At 37.6% G+C, this 12,542-nt stretch overlaps 1 pseudogene; it reads right to left on the bottom strand.

The window, feature by feature from the left end:
- Window positions 1-11,185: 11,185 nt before the first annotated feature.
- On the bottom strand, window positions 11,186-12,012 carry LOC102242011 (annotated as a pseudogene).
- Window positions 12,013-12,542: the final 530 nt, after the last annotated feature.

Raw genomic sequence — 12,542 nt, 5'->3', positions numbered from 1 at the left:
GAATTAGTTATGCAAATAATAATAATAATAAAACCTTGAGAGTATTTGCTTAAGAAGTTTTCAATATTCAGTATTTTTGGAAGTGTCAATGAAGTACTGATGGGGTGGTCATAATAATCTGGCCACTCAGTGTATTTATCAAGAGCCTCTTCTGCAGAACACTGATCTAGACTTTGAGGGATACTTTGGTGAACTACTACAAGTTTCTCACTTCAGGAGGATCAGCATTTTAGTGGGAACAGAAGACATTGTTAACAAATAAGGAAGATCATTTCCGAAAGTGAGAAGTGCTATTGAAACAAATAAAGCCGTGTCGTTGATAGAGAAAGGGAAGGGGAGCTGCTTTCAGGCCTATTATTCAGGTTGGTAATGATGGAGTGATATTTGAGTGAAGGGGAGGCAGCCTTTCCCAGATCTGGGAAACAGCCTTCCCCATGGAGCAAACACAGGTGTGCAGAAGGGAAAGGTTGGGACACTGAGGATATAGAAAGAAGGCCAGGGCGACTGGAGAAAAGTTGCCGCGAGGAAGTGTGGCTCTGATAAGGTTGGCGGGACAAATAGAAACCAGATCTCATGGAATCTTATAACACGGACAGAGTAAGGAATTTGGATTTTAATCTAAACAGGCTGGGAAACTTTCAAAATGTTTTGCTGAGAGAGCAACTCAGTAAAACTCAGGTAGCAAGTGATTTAGCTTATTGAATTTAATTTTTTTTCATTGCATTTGGACTGTACAGAATTGTTTACTCGTGCATTGCCTCTCCCCCTTCTAGAATGAAAGACCATAAGCACAGGGATCTAACATCCTTCGCTGCTGTATCCCCATCTCCAGTGTTCTCTCAGTAAATATTTGATGAATGAATGAACGAATGTTTTCGAAAAGATTACTCTGGCTATTTGGAGAATGGACCATAGAAAGGGTAAGAATGGAAACAAGGAGGCCAATCAAAGTAGAAATTGTGATGTTGCTTTGGACGAGGGTGGTATCTCTGCTGATGAAGTTAAATGGGTAGATGTGAGATATATTTTGGAGGTAGAGCTAAATGCACCTAATGCATTTCATGTGGAGATGAGGTAAAGAGCAAAATATCACTCCTAGGTTATTGGCTTGAAACCCTGGGTAGATGGCATGCCATTTACTGAGCTAGGACAGAATAAGGGAAAAACAACCTTTTTGAGAGGATGAGGTAGCGGGGTGGGGGAGTGTGGAATCGATTGTTATGTTTTGGGTATGTCAAGATGTCTACTTGACTTTAAGTAGAGACATCCAAGTAGATAGTTGGATTCATGAGTCTGAAGCTCAAGGAAGAAGGTCAGGTCTGAAGAAACAAATTTAGGAGTCATCAACATATAAATGCTACAATGGAGTCACATCAAACAAGCACTTAACTTATTAAAATCAAATTATACATACCAGCTATATATAACATACTCCACTTGGGTAAGTTACTTATCTTCTCTAAATTTTAATTTTATCAATCTCATTTCAGCTTTGCTTCTTCTAAATATGGACCTTTGTACATATTTTTCTTTCTTCTTAGAATGTCCTCTTCTCATTTTTCTCCATGGCAAAATCCTTATATCCTTCAAAACTCAGTTTATATGTCCTCTCCTCTACGACGCTTACCCTGAATGTCCCCTCCTTGACATAGCCCATCTTTTTTCCGTGATTTCTCCTGCCACTTTGTAAGTACCTCTATTTTAACACTTTTCCTATTGCATTATATTTATGTTTCCACATCTGTTTTACACCAGACTTTGAGCTTTTTGAAGGATGAGCCTATATCTCATTTATCTTCATATTATGTTTGCCTAGCACGGAATCTGTTTCATATAGTAAGCAGTTAATAAATCTTGTGGAATTACTGAAGTGAAATGAAATAAACAAAAATCCCCGAAACTGCCAACCTTGTGGATTTAGGAAAGGATCTATGTCTTTTGCTTGGTACTTTGTAATAAATTTTGGCTGGATGAATGAAGTCAAATGGAAACGGTCAGACTTGTATCATTTCTTACCTTGATAATGTCCAGATGACTCATTAAGGGACCATTTCCTCTTCAGGACAAAACAAAACAAAACAATTAGAAACTATCGTCAATAAAAGCGGCATGGAATTGAGTCACTGGTTTGTATAACTGGAATTTCTCCAAAAACCAGTATGGTCGGATTGGCAGACACACATGGTTTCTCAACTGTAGCAAGTGAGAACACAAAGTCTGTGTACCCCTATAGTGGGAGCTAGTTGGGAAATTTTGTTGCTGTGAACAGAGTGATCACTCCATACCCTCAAAGTATGTTTCTGAGAACCTTTCTCTCCTCCACTTCCTGCCCATCATTTAACAAACTCTGTTGTTGTGTACAGCATGCTTGGCATACGCTGGGGCCTAAGGAAGCAGAGGGAGATTAGACACAGCCTTTGCTCTCAGGTAGCTTACAGTCTACTACGGACAGAGAGCTCTTCTTTCAAACGGAGCAAGAAAATTCTCTAGGCACTGTGGTATAAATTATAGGAGGTAAGGGATTAGTCACTCTGTGGTGGAAGGATGGGCTGGGCTTTGTGGAAAGTTAGGAACGCTTTGTAGAGGAGAGAAAGCTTGCACACCCTTAAAAAATGAGATGTTGACAAATTAGACAAGACAGATAAAGCTGTTCTAAGTAAAGGGAGCAGTAGCAACATATGTAAGGAGGCATGAAAAAAAAATCCTTTGGTGTTTGGGATCTACTAGTGATTCTGCAAAGCTGAAAGCAGATGATGCAGCAACAGGCAGAGCTGGACAGGTGGGTAAGGACTCCTCCCATAGACCTTATGGGTATACCAAAAAGTTTGATTCGATCTTGTAGGTACTAGGCGCCATTAAAGGATGGTAAGCCAGTGATAGAAACAGTTTTCAATGTAAAAAGATCACTTCAGCAGCAACATGGAAAGGAGGCAAGTCTGGAGTTAGGGGGATCAGAAGAATATTGTGTTAGGGTCGCCGAAGGAGGAACACACGAGGCCAAAAAGGGTGAAGAATTTAACATATTGTAGTAGTAGTCTAGTGAGGAAAGAAGGCAGTAGTAAAAGGGAAGAGGGGAAGGGAGCGGGGGATTGAGGTGGTAAAGTTGGTAGGACTCCCTTCGTGACTGACTGTAGGAAGACGGGGAAAGGGAGAAACCTAAAATAATTCCCACGTCTCAAACTTAGGTGACTGGGTGAGGGTAGCTCTGTTCATGTAAATGGGGAATACAGTGGGGCCTTGACTTACGAGTTTAATTCGTTCCGAGACCGAGCTCGTTAAGGAGCTCGTTAACTCAAATTACTCTATCAACTCGATGCAAAAAATCGTCCGAGAGACAGCTGGTATCTCAAAAAACTCATTAGTCGGGACACTCGTAAGTCAAGGCCCCACTGTATTGGAGGGCTAGGTTTGCATGAGGACAATATAATAAGTTTAATTTTGAGTAAGTTGAGTTTGAGATTTTCTGTGGGACATTTGTGTGGAATTTGTAATGATCATTTGAAAATAGGAATTCTTTTTACTTTAAAAAGGGAGGTATCAAATTGTAGATCACAGCTTCAGGGCTAATTAAAATAAAGTGTGATTGGTTATACATTTTTTAAAACCCAACAGCCCTTCACACATAGACAAAAATCTCACTTTTCCTGGGGCTAAGTTTTTAATTTCAAATTCTCAAAATTCATTAATATTCCATCTAGTACTTTAGAAATCCAAATTCTTACATTTTGTTCATTGCAGCATTATTTACAGTAGCCAAGATATGGAAGCAACCCAAGTATCCATCAATAGACAAATGGATGAAAAAGTTGTGAGATATATATATATATATATCGCCTTACCATTTGCCACAGCATGGATGGACCTAGAGGGTATTATGCTATGTGAAATATGTCAGACAGAGAAAGACAAATATCATATGATTTCACTTATATGTGGAATCTAAAGAATAAAATAAACAAACAAACAAAATAGAAAAACTCATAGATACAGTAAACAGATTGATGGTTGCTAAAGGGGAGGGGGTTGGTGGCTGGGCAAAAAGATGAAGGGATTAAGAAGTACAACTTAGAGTTACAAAACAGTCACTGGGATGTAAAGGACAGCACAGGGTATATAGCCAATAATATTGTAATAATTACTTATGGTGCCAGGTAGGTACTGGAAATATCGAGGGGAATACTTTGTATAGTATATGATTATCTAACCACTATGCTGTAAACCAATATAAAATAATATTGAATATAAACTGTAACTGAAAAATAAAATAAGACAAATTCTTATACTTTTGTGCATTTTTTTGGCCATCAAGAGTCAACAGAGTACATTTTTCAGGCTTTAATGTAAGTATGATGCAAAGTAAATGTAACTACTCAGATATTCTTGTAATCAAGACTGATTTCAAGTAAATATTTTCAGAACCAAAGCTCACCTCATGGTGGCACTCGGGTATTGTCAGAATGAAGGGCTCTGCAATCATCTTACTAACCAGTGGACAGTTCACATTGAAGTAAAGAGTTAGTGTGAATTGTTGGTCCATAGACTCCACAATTAAACTCCCTGGGGAGAACTTACAGGGGAGGTTATGCTATGCTGCATTAAAAAAAAAGGTTTTTATTTATTTCAGAGAGGAAGGGAGAAGGAGAAAGAGATAAAAAAAAAAACAAAACATCAATTATGAGAGAGAATCATTGATAGGCTGCCTCCTGCCTACCCCCTCCCTACTAGAGATCAGCCCTCAACCTGGCATGTGCCCTGACCGGGAATCGAATGGTGACCTCCTGTTCCATTAGGTCTATGCTCAATCACTGAGCCACATTGGCAGGGCCATACTGCATTTTTAATTTAATCTGCATGATCCTAAAGCAATCTGCATGATTCTTTTAACAAGGCTGCATTGCCTCATATTATTGATGCCATGATTAAAGCAGTAACAAATGAAATGTGGGTTCCTTTGGGAATAGACTGTTTGGTATGATGCCGTTTAAGTAATTCTGTATTTAGGAAATCTAGTGAGGACCCCAAACGTGAATTTGAGGCCTCTTAGTGAAACATTTTGCCACCTATGAGAAACAGGATATTTACATAGTCACAAAGTATGTCTCATAAAGCACTTATTAATTACAAAAATAAAAATAGTACATTTACAGAGAGAAAACTTGCAGACACTATGTTAACTAAAGATATAAGTGATAAAGCAAGTATGGCAAAATATCAATATTTGTGCCATAGAAAGATTGTTTTCCTTTTTTGAGTAGAAAAACCAAAGGGACAAGGGAGGATTTGTTGACATTATTGGTCAGCAATGGAGCCTACCTTTGATCTCCATCTGTGAAAGCCCAAATCCCATAAAGGTTTCCAAATAAAACATTTTCCTCTGAGAATTGTTGGTGAATCCTAGACTCTCTATATAGGAAAACTCCCAAAAGAAAGACACAAATAATAAAACTCCAGAATAATGTTATTCTACTGATTATAGCCTGTAGAGGTGGGAGTTAGTTGTCCTTACTTCTACAATATTTAATGGAGTGTCAAATCATATTTATAAAGCATTTTTAAAATGCATTATAGACTTCAAAGACACAAAACTTCTCTACATCTCTGGGGGTCAGCATTTTGTATATTCTCAGCCCAAGATAATTACCAATCTGTCTATATTTAAAAGAATTGTTCTTTTAGTGAGAAGGAGAAGATGTCTAGAGAAGCTTTTTGTTCAACATGTCAGTGTTTGCATGATTTACAGTATAATTAACCAGCCCTATTGCACCAGCAGACCAGTTCCCTTCACTATTCATCATGTTTCCAGTGACTTCGGATCATCAACTCTGCTGGGAAGAAATACCTCCTCCTTAGAGATGTAAAAATATCATATCCCTGATCATTCCTATTTGCAGAATGTGATCCATTCTTATATACCAATTGTTTTACAGATCTAAAGAATTTCCCTCCTCCCCCTTATTTTTATATTTCATTATTCTTGGAGCTAAAATCTAATTAAATAAATACATGTAAAATCTAATACCACTTAGGAAGAATTTTGCTATTCAGTTGCTTATAATCACCAGAACACATTTTAAGGTATAATTGTGCCGCTTAAAATATATACAAAGTCTGGTAACTCAAAGTCCAAAACAAAAACACCTTTTTATAGAAAAGTTGTAAAAAAAAAATAGTACAAAAATTCAGATAGTTAATGAACAAAAATACTTTAAATCTCTATATTAAAGATTTATTAAGTATTTTAAAAAAACTCCAATATGTCTACTTCTGGCCCAGTAATCCTACTTCCAGGAATTTACCCTAAATATATACAGCTCCAACAATATGAAAATACTTATGAAAAAGGTTAATTATTGCAACATTGTTTGTATTTGCAAAATAGTAGAGACAACCTAAATGCTCATGTAGAGGAGAGTGGTTGCATAAACTATAGTATGAGAACATAATAGAGCACTATACATCTGTAAAAAAAGAATGAGGAAGATTTCTGCAAACCGATATGGAATCATCAATGGATCATTAAACTAATGGGTGAAATTTGAATGAGAAACAAGATCTTTATATTGTAACAAAGTATGTTCTCACAAGATATTTCTTCATTACAAAGAGAAAAGTAGTAAATCTATAGTGGAGAAATTTGGCAGATACCATGTAACAAAATGATCTAAGTAAGTGATAAAGCAAATGTGTTAAATACCAATGTTTGGGAGTCTTGGTGAGGGGTTTACAGGAATTTTATGTTTGGGAAATGTGTTAAATACCAATGTTTGGGAGTCTTGGTGAGGAATTTACAGGAATTTTTGTCCTATTTTTTTTTTTTACAACTTTTCTATAATTCTGAAATTATATCAAAATAAAAAGTTAAAAAGAAAGGTAATTATAGCACTGCCTAGGAGTGTGCTAAGCTACAGCAAGACAAAGGCTGTAATCAACATATATATAGCAAGTTAATTCTGCCGGCCTCCTTAGCAGAACAGCTAGCTCATGGAAAGCCATTATGGGGGAGTAGGGGGTGGTAGGAAGGCAAACACCTTATTAGATGTTTCCTTCAACAAAATTAAGAAAAAAAAATATATATTTGTTTTTGAAAAGCTGTAAACCTGTTGGAAAAGAGTTTTTGATAGCAATTTTGAAAAACTCACATGTACCAGAGATAAATTCTATGTTTCTAGTCATTAAACAACAACAACAAGGTTGGATGAAGATTTCAATCTAGGAGACCTAAAAATCAAAAAATAAAGAAATGGAATAATTTCTGTTCTCTTCCCAGATAGTAAATTTAAATAGAAATTCTAATTATGATGGCAATGAAAAAGTTTTAATGTTACTGATGCAGAGACATACTCCCAAACTGTGGGGTGTTTTTTTTTTCTGTCACATAGAGAGAAGTATATGATCATTGGAAGGACTGTCCTAGGTAATGAAGTCATAATACTACTACTGTGATGACTTGAAAAATACTATTCTAAATATAATTTATATATTCGTCCATTTACTCTCACTGCAACTCTGTGTAGTAGATAATATCTTTATTTTTTAAAATATATTTTTATTGATGTTGGAGAGGAAGGCAGAGGGAGAAAGATAGAAGCATCAATGATGAGAGAGAATTATTGATTGGCTGCCTCCTGCATGCCCCACACTGGAGATCGAGCCCACAATCCGGGCATGTGCCCTGACTGGGAATCAAAACATGACCTCCTGGTTCATAGGTTGATATTCAAACAGGCCAGGCAGTAGGTACTATTTTTAGAATCAGCTTACAATTGAGAAAACCAAGGTTCTCAAACTTTCATGATTTAGTGTCCTAGTAATTTTTTCATGGCAACTCAGGCCAAAAGAAATACCTAATAATTCCATTTATTAAGTTGTTAGAGCCAAATATCTTAACACATATTTATGATTTCACAATTTAGTAGCCATTGAAAAATACATATAAGTTGAAAGAGAAAACAGAATTCTTATTTTAATTAAGTAATCACCATTACTGCCCGGCTGGCGTGGCTCAGTGGTTGAGCATCGACCTATAAACCAGGAGGTTGTTATTCGATTCCTGGTCAGGGCACATGCCCAGGTTGCGGGATCAATCCCCAGTATGCGGCATGCAGGAGGCAGCCAATCAATGATTTTCTCTTATCATTGATGTTTCTTTCTCTCTCTGCCTCTCCCTTCCTCTCTGAACATTACTTGCTAATAGGATGTATGAGCCTGTTGGGTGCTGCACACATTTTAACCTTGGGCTTGCATTAGACACTGCCATACTCATCTCCTTTTTATAAAAAAAAATTTTATTGTTGAAAGTATTACATATCTCCCCCTTTGCTATACTCATTTCCTGTTCTACACTGATATTCACTCAGTAATTGCTTTTCATCACAGCAACTGCAAGAAATTCTGTTTTGCAAAGATATGATATCATCAAAAGGATAGCAGTTTAATGTTGAAATAATGGTCTCATGTAATTTTCAACAGATGTATCGCCCTTGAAAATTTTAATTGTCCTATGTCACTCCATGGGCTTGCTGCTGTGGCACCCTGTGGTACCTTGGGGCACAGTTTGAGAACTGTGGATCTAACACAGAATTATTATTCAGGTTTGAAGACAAAAATTTTGGAGAAAAATCAAGATCACAGTGTCATATTTGGTATTACTATGAATGTTAAAACTGTATGAAGAGTTCAAATTTTTAAAATATTGCTCTCCATGTATCCTTTAAAATGCATGCCTCTTTTTGTGTATGTGGCAGTTTTATAACTTCACTTGACAATCAACAGTTAGTTCTCATCCACATTAACTGTTGGTAGATTTCTGAAAGTAGTGACAGGTACATAGGTAACCCATGTGTAGAGCTTGCTTGGTGAATCTTCATTCTCATTGTTTTCTGGACAACCGCACCTGGATATAGTGTGAGGCATCTCTGATTCCGTGGCCCAGACAGCTTTTTGAACCTGGTGTCAATACACACATCTTGATTTCCCATCTCCTTCATGGCAACTTTCTGGACCTCTGAGTGCCTGAGGGGCACACTTCTTAAAACCCACTCTATGGATGGGCACGTGAATGTTGATGGTGTATTCTCTGGTCACTACCCCGTTGATGGCAGAACGGCCCTTCTTCTTTTTGCCACTCTTCTTTGCAGGAGCCATTCTGCCAGGCCCAAGTTGGAAAGAAAGTACATGCATGTCTTTTATTCTGTTTTGTCTAATCCCAAAGAATTGGGATATCTAATCCTAAAGTCTTTGGGATAGACTTCTATTTTACAGATAACAAAACAGAAACATAATCATCTGGCATGAACAATAAAATGTTAACATCATGGAGGTCAAAGGTAAATGCTTGCATTGAAGGAGTGAGAAGCAAGAACAGTACATGATAAATGTTTCAGCTGATAATAAATGCAATAAAAATATTTTATAACACCAACTGCACAGGGTGAACTCAAGGAACTTTGCAAGTTTAACTGAACCTCTCTTTTAAGCAAATTGATTAACTTGAGATTTTGAATGTTCAAACCAGTTTACAAGGAACTTGATTGTTTTACAAAATATTATTTTATATTCCATGGTACATTTAAAGTATGATACGGTTCACTGAAATTAAGATGTATGCCTAACTTCTTTGAACGTATTATTTTATAAAATATCTCTTTGTTGTTTACATTGCATTTTGAGTTTTCTGACTTTTAGGAGGATAGGAAGCAAAATATTCACCTACTAATTGTATATCAAGGGAAAATGAGACAGAGAGAAGCAGTGAGTTTATTAAGCATTAAGCAGTAGGAAATTAGAAGGCATCACTTATTCATCTGAGTTATAAAAAATGCATGTAACAAATCATGTTTGGTATGTTAGTATCTAACAGCCGTAGTTTTTTTCACAATAAGGTGATGACATATAACAATCAATAAATAAAATCAAAAGTGTCCATTTTACATGCTCTTGGATTAGTGTTAGTGTATGCAACTTAGTCTCAGTTCTGTTGACATAGTCAAGGTAATGCCAACATATAATATCCCATGAGTGATGTGATTGAAATAGGCTTACTGACAGACAGATGGAAGGAAAAACTTACTTCTATTTGACTCCTATAGCCATGATAAAGGGTTTACTTTGATTAGTGTAACTTCAGTTTATCTTAAAAGCATGAAAAACCACAAAAGCTTCAACTCACTTTGCCTCATTATTTTGATAGCAGATTGTCCAAACAAAGTACAGGTCCCAGAGCATTGAGTAAAAACACCTCTGAGACATCTTTGCAAAGTTATTCTGCAGCCCAGACTGAAATACTGTGATGATACCTTCCTTGGGGCTTCTGTTACTTTAATTATGAAGAGATTACAGAGCTTTGCCTTCCATAGTCAGATGCATGTCTTCCCCTTTCTTTTCACTGCTTAGGCCGAGTACCTGGGACTCTTTAAGGTAAAAATAAAGGCATTTCTTTCTCTGGATCTTTGGGGAAAGCAGGGAAATCTAAGATAATCCCCATAGAGAGGTGGTCTTTTATAGATCTGCATACTAGCTCTATTGTTGTTCAGGTGTCCTGAACAATTGTCTTCAAGACTGTGAGCCATATAGTTCATTATCTAAAGTTCCATTTAAGTATCATGATGAATTGGCAAAAAGAGGATGGGGAGAAATGTGAAAGGGTTTGTATAACAAAGAACCATAAATCATCTCTGGTACAGTGAGCTTTCTATCATTCAGCCTGTGGGCTTGTCAGAGGAGCTGCAGGGAAAAAGATGAGAGGAAACAGGGTCTTTCAGCTGCAGGGCTACAGCATCTGCCAAAACAGGAGAGCCGTTTACTCCCAATGAAATCCTCCCTTAGGTACTATTCGCTTATCCACTTAGGAAAAACCTATCAAGCGAGTGCCAGGTATGTGCAAGACACTTCTAGATGCTATTGGGGAGGGAAGGGGAAGGGAAAGGGGAAGGAGTACCTAATTGAGTGGGATGCAGTACCTACCTGTCTGCACAGCATCTGCCAAAACAGGAGAGCCGTTTACTCCCAATGAAATCCTCCCTTAGGTACTATTCGCTTATCCACTTAGGAAAAACCTATCAAGCGAGTGCCAGGTATGTGCAAGACACTTCTAGATGCTATTGGGGAGGGAAGGGGAAGGGAAAGGGGAAGGAGTACCTAATTGAGTGGGATGCAGTACCTACCTGTCTTACTGTCCTCCCCCCCACCATAGGACTTTTTAAAAAAAATTATTACCATTAAAAGTCTGAATTTTAAATAGATTCTTGGACAAGAGGCTTATCCGTCAGCTTGTTCAACTTGGCAGCACCCATCTCATCCTCAGTAGCTTTTCAAAACTGCCTTCTTCACTATGAAGCTCCATGAGTTTACTCAATTCAGTCGTGGGCTTCTTCAGCATTTTGCCTTTTCTAACAAGGACATCACGGAGCAGATAAACAGATTGGCAAGCGTTTCTATGCCTTTTCCAATGCTATCTGGGATCAATTTATTGACCACTTCTTTCAAGCCATTTGTCTGCATCTCTAGGGTCTTTATTCCCATCATCCTCTTCCAGATTTGGTGGACTTGTTGATGCTGAGCATAAGAGGTCTTCCAAATCTGATGGTTATATTTTTTTGTAAAACCAACACAGAATAGACGAGGCAAGTAACCATCATGACATCAACATGAGCTTCAACCATGGTCTGCCATTTTTTGACCATGGTGCACATTTTGTCATGGGTAAGATCCATGCCATGGAAAACAACTAGGCAGTTTTGTCCTTAATGTTCTCAGTAATTAGCTTGAATTTTCTAAATGCAACTCCACCATTCTGTACATCAGCTAGGCTTACGTAAAAAACATGACCCTTGAGACCATCTGATGTGATTTGGATCCTTGAGTTCTTGTGACGAGTGTTTTTCCAATATTTCCTATATTGAACATAGCTGGTGCTTTCACATCACACCAATATTTCTTAGACAATGGACCAACTTTCTTCTTGGCTTCCTTTTAGCCACCTTTGATAAGGTGCTTATTTTGGCCAACAACCATCATTCTGCTTAGAGAGTTAAAAGGCCTGCCTTACTATTGATTAGACACGTTTATGACAAGGACTCTGCCACTTCTTCAACATCAATGTTGGTCCATTATTAGGATGTTCCTCCTTTTGTGAAACAGATGTATTTCCAAGCCTTTCTGGCATTAAAGTAAATTTCCATCAAGTGACTCTCCTCTACATTCTCGGGAAACTGTCCCTGTTACTTTGGGTTGGAATTAGTTACCTACATTCTTGTAGCCCTCTCTTTGTGTATACACCATGTGTGTGTGTGTGTGTGTGTGTGTGTGTGTGTGTGTGCGCGCGTGCGCGCGCTGTGACTTCTTCAGTAGGCCTTTTTGAGGCAACTGTCATAGAATCGAACGTGAAAGAGCATGGGCTCTAGAGCCAAACAGCTCAAATTAGAATCCCAGCTTCACTACTTACTAGCCGTGTGTGATCTGGGTTAGTTTCTTAACCCCTCTAAGCCTCAGTTTCCTCCTCTGTAAAGTGGGAATAAAAATAGTTCCAATTTATTAGAACCTCG

Source organism: Myotis brandtii, unplaced genomic scaffold (genome assembly GCF_000412655.1).
Source record: "Myotis brandtii unplaced genomic scaffold, ASM41265v1 scaffold120, whole genome shotgun sequence".
In the NCBI taxonomy this organism is placed as follows: Eukaryota; Metazoa; Chordata; class Mammalia; order Chiroptera; family Vespertilionidae; genus Myotis; species Myotis brandtii.
This window is presented reverse-complemented; position numbering and strand designations above follow the sequence as displayed.